This window comes from Macrotis lagotis, chromosome 5 (genome assembly GCF_037893015.1).
Source record: "Macrotis lagotis isolate mMagLag1 chromosome 5, bilby.v1.9.chrom.fasta, whole genome shotgun sequence".
Taxonomy (NCBI): Eukaryota; Metazoa; Chordata; class Mammalia; order Peramelemorphia; family Peramelidae; genus Macrotis; species Macrotis lagotis.
Window position 1 is genome coordinate 61,499,623 of NC_133662.1, and position 6,107 is coordinate 61,505,729.

General features: G+C 38.5%; 1 pseudogene; it reads right to left on the bottom strand.

Moving 5' to 3' along the window:
- Positions 1-1,484: 1,484 nt before the first annotated feature.
- LOC141489714 (adenylate kinase 2, mitochondrial pseudogene) lies at positions 1,485-2,373 on the bottom strand (annotated as a pseudogene).
- Positions 2,374-6,107: the final 3,734 nt, after the last annotated feature.

Consider the following 6,107-nt stretch of genomic DNA (forward strand, 5'->3'; position numbering starts at 1 on the left):
TATTGAAAATAATGATTAGTTTTTATTCATTTTCATGTTAAAATGACTCTTCATATCATTTTTTGAAAATTTCTTACACTCTCCTGGTTATTTTTCCTGAGCAAAGGTTATTTAAAAATCTGTTTCTTAATTTGGGAATCTATGTATACATAAAAATGTATACAGACACACACACACACACACACACACACACACACACACACACACACAGCCCCTATTGGAGAAAGGTGGAGAAGATGTTTCCTCATTTAGGAATTTCCTAGACCAAAGACTTGTCCAGTCTATCTCTTTATATTATTTTAACCTATTCATATTTTTTAAGTCCTCAATTTTTCCTGCATGTAACAATGATATTTAAATAAAGCATTAAAGAGAACTGAAAGATGCGAGATCAGGGCAAAATATAAGGTGGGACCAAGACGGAAAAGTTAGGAGAATCTCAAGCTGTGTTGTGAGAATGAACCTGATAAATCTTTTTATTTTCTCTCTGCTCTTAATGAATTCAAACAGTTTTTTTGGTTGGTAATTTGATTTTACTCTCTATTTTTAAAAATCAAGGCTGTTAATGATTCATACATTTTCTTAATCTTAAGTTTTCAGTTATATAATTTCTATAGTTTTTCTTCTACTTTATTGCTTTTCTGTCAAAAAGCACGTATTGAATGCTGACTTTTTTTTAATGAATAATACATTTTTTTGATTCCAGGGCCAAAATGAGCAGCATTTGGTCAGTTAAAGGTGAAAGGCACCTTGTTTTTTTAAAAACAAAACACACCACCACAGAGCTGCCGTGTTTCAGCCTCAAGAGTTGGGGAGAAGAAATTTCTTTGGAATAAGACAATCTTCAAAGTTTTTTTTTTTTAAAAAGGAAAAGAAAAGATTCTTTACACAGTGTGTAGAAAGAAGGCAAGAACAGAGGATGCACACTTGCACTCTCTGATGATGGCTTTTCCCTTGAGATTAATGGAGTGAGTCAATATCAGAGGTAAGTAAAGTGGGAGGACTCAACCTCCCTGGGCTTCACCCCTTTAAGTTCAATTAAACAATATATGCAGCCACCCTTGTCACATACACTCTTCACCACCCTTCTAAACATGGGGACTGTTATTTGGTCACATTATATGGGGTGTTAAGGTCAGCAACCAAAACCTACCCTGTTATGAGGTACAGAACAGAGAGGAGGCAATACAGGGAGTCCCTGTTCTCCCCATCTGGCAAGCTTAGAGGACCATAAATGACAACTGAAGTCTTAGGTCAATGGCTTTTCAATTACAATCACATTCCTGGATGAAAGGTAAATGTGCCCAAGGGATCCTGTAGAATTAATACTAGGCCTTCCTCCTCTTTCCCATACCCTCCACCTTGGGAGGTTTAAAATTGTATATTCCCTCTTCCCACAACATACCCTTCCCAACTAACTACTATTTATAAAACTCCCACTTGAATTGGGTAAAAACAATGGCCCACTAAAACAATCTCCCCCAATACTTGTACCCCTTCTTGTTCCTCACCAACCCCTCCCCTCTGCCCAGCACTTAAAAGCTTGGACTCTTGCTCTGAAGTTGTTCAGCAATGGTGTGGTCTTGCTTGGCCTGCAGTCGTTTGGTGCTAGAGTGGTCTTGGGCAAGTCCCTTAACTTCTCTGTTCCCCAGCTTTCTCACATGTTGCTTTGGAGAAGGCTGCCAGGATGCTGGCGAACACCACATCTGGGGACTGAGATGCGTCCACTGCAGAATGGATCCCTCGTTTACTGTAGTACTGCACCAAGGGGATAGTCTGGGAGTGGTATGCCTTTAGACGGGTTTGTAAAGCAGTTTCGCTATCATCTGAACCTTGAATCAAAGGCTCCCCAGTGACATCATCCTTCATGTGCTCCTTTGGGGGGTTGAATTCCTCATGGTAGGAACGGCCACTTGCAGGATGGATCAGCCTTCCAGTGATTCTCCGGATAAGTAGAGAGTCAGCAATGTTAAACACAATGACTGAATCTAGCTTTTCTTTCCTCTTGTCCATGAGGTTATCAAGCATTTCTGCCTGTCTCACTGTCCGAGGGAAGCCATCTAAGAGAAAGCCATTTTTGCAAGGAGGGCTATCTAGGTTCTTTTCGATTAGTTCCACAACCATATCATCACTCACCAGTTTTCCAGCATCCATTGTCTTCTTGAGTCTCTGGCCCAGTTCTGAGCCAGAAGCTACCATGGGTCTCAGCATGTCCCCTGTAGCCAAATGGCAAACACAGTAATTTTCAGCCAGCCTGGGAGCCTGCGTGCCCTTGCTGGCCCCGGGCGGCCCCAGCAGCACGGCGCGGATGCCCCTGGGCGAGCTCTCCTTCAGCTCCGGTGCCGTGGCCACGCTGGGCGCCATCGTCCCCCGCCGGCCACCTCGACCCCAAATGCTGACTTTTCAAGATTCCTTTTTATATATTTGAGTTTCAGAATTTGTTGATGTTAAGCTTCTTATAATTGCATATTTGGGTTCACCAAACCTTTTTTTTTCCTTTGCCATGTAAAGGTATCAGACATACACATTTTTCTATAAGGACCATTTTAGTTACTTTCCAAATATTTTTGTATGCTGTCTCATCATTCTTATCTCCATGGTTTTTATTATTTCTCTAACTTGTTTTTTGTTTCATTCATTATTTACCTACTATTTAGATCTCCTTTTTTGGTCGTGTTCCTAGATTCATTAGTACATTTGCTGCATTTTTGTCTCTAAATAATGAACTTAATAATTTTGCTTTTTTAGATTTGCTTGTGATTTGCTCTGTTTTCTGCCACTGTGGTTTTGTAAATGTAGCCATACATGTTGAACAACAGGAATATTCTTTCATATTTTCCTTCAGAAGATATGTTTTTAAAATTTAATTTTTCTATTTGTAACTTCATCTCTATATTCTCCTTTTAGTACATGAGAAATAGAAATATTAAAGTCTCCTAAAATCACTATACTACTAAACATGCCTTTCAATTTTATTTGCTTTTTTCAATGAATCAATGTTTCACCATTGCATTTATATTCACATATATATGTATATACACATACAGTGTTATTTTATTGTTTATAATGTCTTTAAAAATAATGTTATTTTCCTATTTGTTACCTTTCTTGATGTTGTGAATTTGTATCACTTTTTTGTTTGAAGTCATAATTGGAATTCCTGCTTTTTTAAAAAGATTTCCCAGCACAGTTGATTTTTATTTTATCCTTTCTTTTTTCTTATTTATGTTTTTTAAATATTTTTCTTTTATATTAAAAAGTGTTGCTTTTTTATCCATTGAGACAATATCTTTGGTTTTATTGGAGAATTTTTTAAATTCAAATTTAAGGTTACATTTGTAAGGTTTGTATTTTATTGCATTAAAATATTTTGTATTAATCCTACCTCAAACTTTCCTTTAAAATTATTATTTAGGACTTCCAGCCAAGATGGCAGAGAGAAGCCAGTCACTGTTTTAAGCTCTCCTGGCTTTCTCACAGAACTAACATGAACCAAACCTCTTAATAGATTTTGGATCCAGAGAAGAACCAAGGGAACATCTACCAGCAAAGGCTGTTCCAAGGGAGCATGGATGGGCTGGGGCAGAGAGCAGAGAGCCAGGTCGGGGGTGGTGAGGCTGGGGGACTGATCTGAGAACAGCAGTGAAAGCATTTTCTGTGAACATGGTGGGTGGATGGGAGAGCTCCAGTGGGTTGCCCCAGACATCCATCAGACCAACTTGGCTGGTCTGGAAGACCTGGACTGCAGTTTCCATGTATTTCCATCTGGAGCACCAGGACCCCTTTTCTTTCTTTCAGAAACTTTCTCCAGAACAACCAGAAACAGTCCTAGGTACTTGCATGTTGCCCCAAGGCCTGGGTATGGGTGGGAAATCTCCCCCAGATGATGGCTAATTAAGTTGATTAACTTTCTAGCCTGAGGACCCAGTCCATATTGTGCAAGGATAGGTTTAGGGAGTGGACCACAGGTACCAGAACACAGATAATTCAGAGGAAACTTCTGGCATTCCTTACTGGTGGACCCACTGAGTAATTCCATGGAGTTGCTAATTCCAGGGAACAAGGCTTCTAGGAATCTTAACACTGAATTTCTAAGAACCAGCCTTTTCCCCAACACAAGACCCCAGGCAAATGAGAAGGCCAAAATGAGAAGGCCAGTACAAAGTAGGGTCTAATGAATGTTACCTTGAAGACAAGGATATGGCTCAGATGGAAATAGTGCCTCAGAGGAGAATAGAAATTGGTCTCAAGCCCAGAAAGACTCCTTAGAAGAGATCAGAAAGGAGTTCCAACATCAAATGGAAAAATTTGGAAAAGAAATACAAAAGAAAATTAACTTCTTACAACAAAAATATCCTTTGAAAACACAATTGGGCAAATGGGAAAAGATAAAAATTCCTTCAAAAATAGAATTGACCAATTGGAAAAGTAGACACAAAAGGTAAAGAAAGAAAATTCTTCTCTCTTAAAAAAGATTAGAATTTGTAGAAACTTATGACTTTATGAGACACCAAGAATCTGTTACACAAAATAAAAAAAACAACAAAAAATAGAAGACAACGTAAAGTACCTCAAGGACAAAATAACTGACCTTGAAAAATAGATCCAGAAGAGACAATTTAAGATTCATAGGATTTCTGAAAACTTTGAAGGAAAAAAAGTCTGGATAGATTACTACCGGATATAATGAAGGAGACCTACCCTGATATCCTGGTACCAGATGGCAAAACAGTCATTGAAAGAATACATTGATTATCCCAAAATGAAAATCCCAAGGACAATTGTGACCAAATTCCAGAACTATCAGATCAAAAAGAAAATCCTATAAGTGGCCTATAAGAAACAATTCAAATACCAAAAAGTTACAGTCAGGATTGTAAAGGACCTGGCTGCATCAACATTAAGGGATTTCAGAGCCAGGAATATGATATTCTGGAGAGTAAGAAACTTGAATTACAATTAAGAACTCACTATCCAGCAAAACTGAGCCTTCTCTTTCAGGAAAAAAGATGGACATTTAAAAAAAATAGGAGACTTTTCAATGTTTCCTGATGAAAAGACCAGAGCTAAACATAAAATTTGGTATTTAAATAGGACTCAAGATGTACATAAAAAGGTAGACGGGGGAAAGGAAAAAAAAAAACCTGTTACCCAATAAGATAAAACTGGTTATATCCCCACCTGGGAGGAAGATTCTCATAACTCTTGAGAACTATAACTCTGTTAGAGGGAATATACTTAACCAGAAGGAATGGACAGCCATGACATGTCTATGACTTTGATGGAATGATTTAAAGATAATATCTCATTAAAAAGGGGGGACAATAAAGAGATGGTAGCAAGGGGGGAGATTGTATGGGGTAAATTACATCACATAAAGAGGTACACATACCTATTGCAATAGAGGGGAAGAAGGGAGGAGATGAGAACTGCCTGAAGCTTACTCTAATCAGATTTAGTCCAAAGAGGGATTAACACACATTCAGTTGAGTTTAGAAACATATCTTACCTTTCAAGTATTAAGAGAGGGATGGGTGGCTAGGTGTTGGGGGCAGCTAAGTGATGCAGTGGATAGAGAACTGGCCATTGAGTCAGGAGTACCTGAGTTCAAATCTGACCTCAGACACTTAATAATCACCTAGCTGTGTTGGCTTGGGCAAGCCACTTAACCCCATTGCATTGCAAAAAAAGAGGGGAAAGTGGGGGGGGGGGGAGAAGAAACAAGGGATTGATGGAATGAAGGGAAGGAAAGAATAAAAGGAAAGGGGAAGAAAAAGGGAGGGGGTTAAAGAAGGGGCTAAGAGCACAAAAGGAGGTGGTACTCAGAAACAAAATACTGAAGAAATAAATATAAGGGGAAAAAATACAAATCAGGGCAATAAAGAATTAATAATTATGACTGAATGTGAATGGGATGAACTCTCCCCCAAAACATAAGCAGGTAAGAGAGTGGATTAAAAACTAGAATCCTACAATATGTTGCTTACAAGAAATGCATTTGAAGCAGAGAGATATACAGAGTAAAGGTAAAAGGCTGGAGCAGAATATATTATGCTTCAGCTGAAAGGCAGGGATGAATATTAACAAACAAGGGTCCTTGTTTCAGA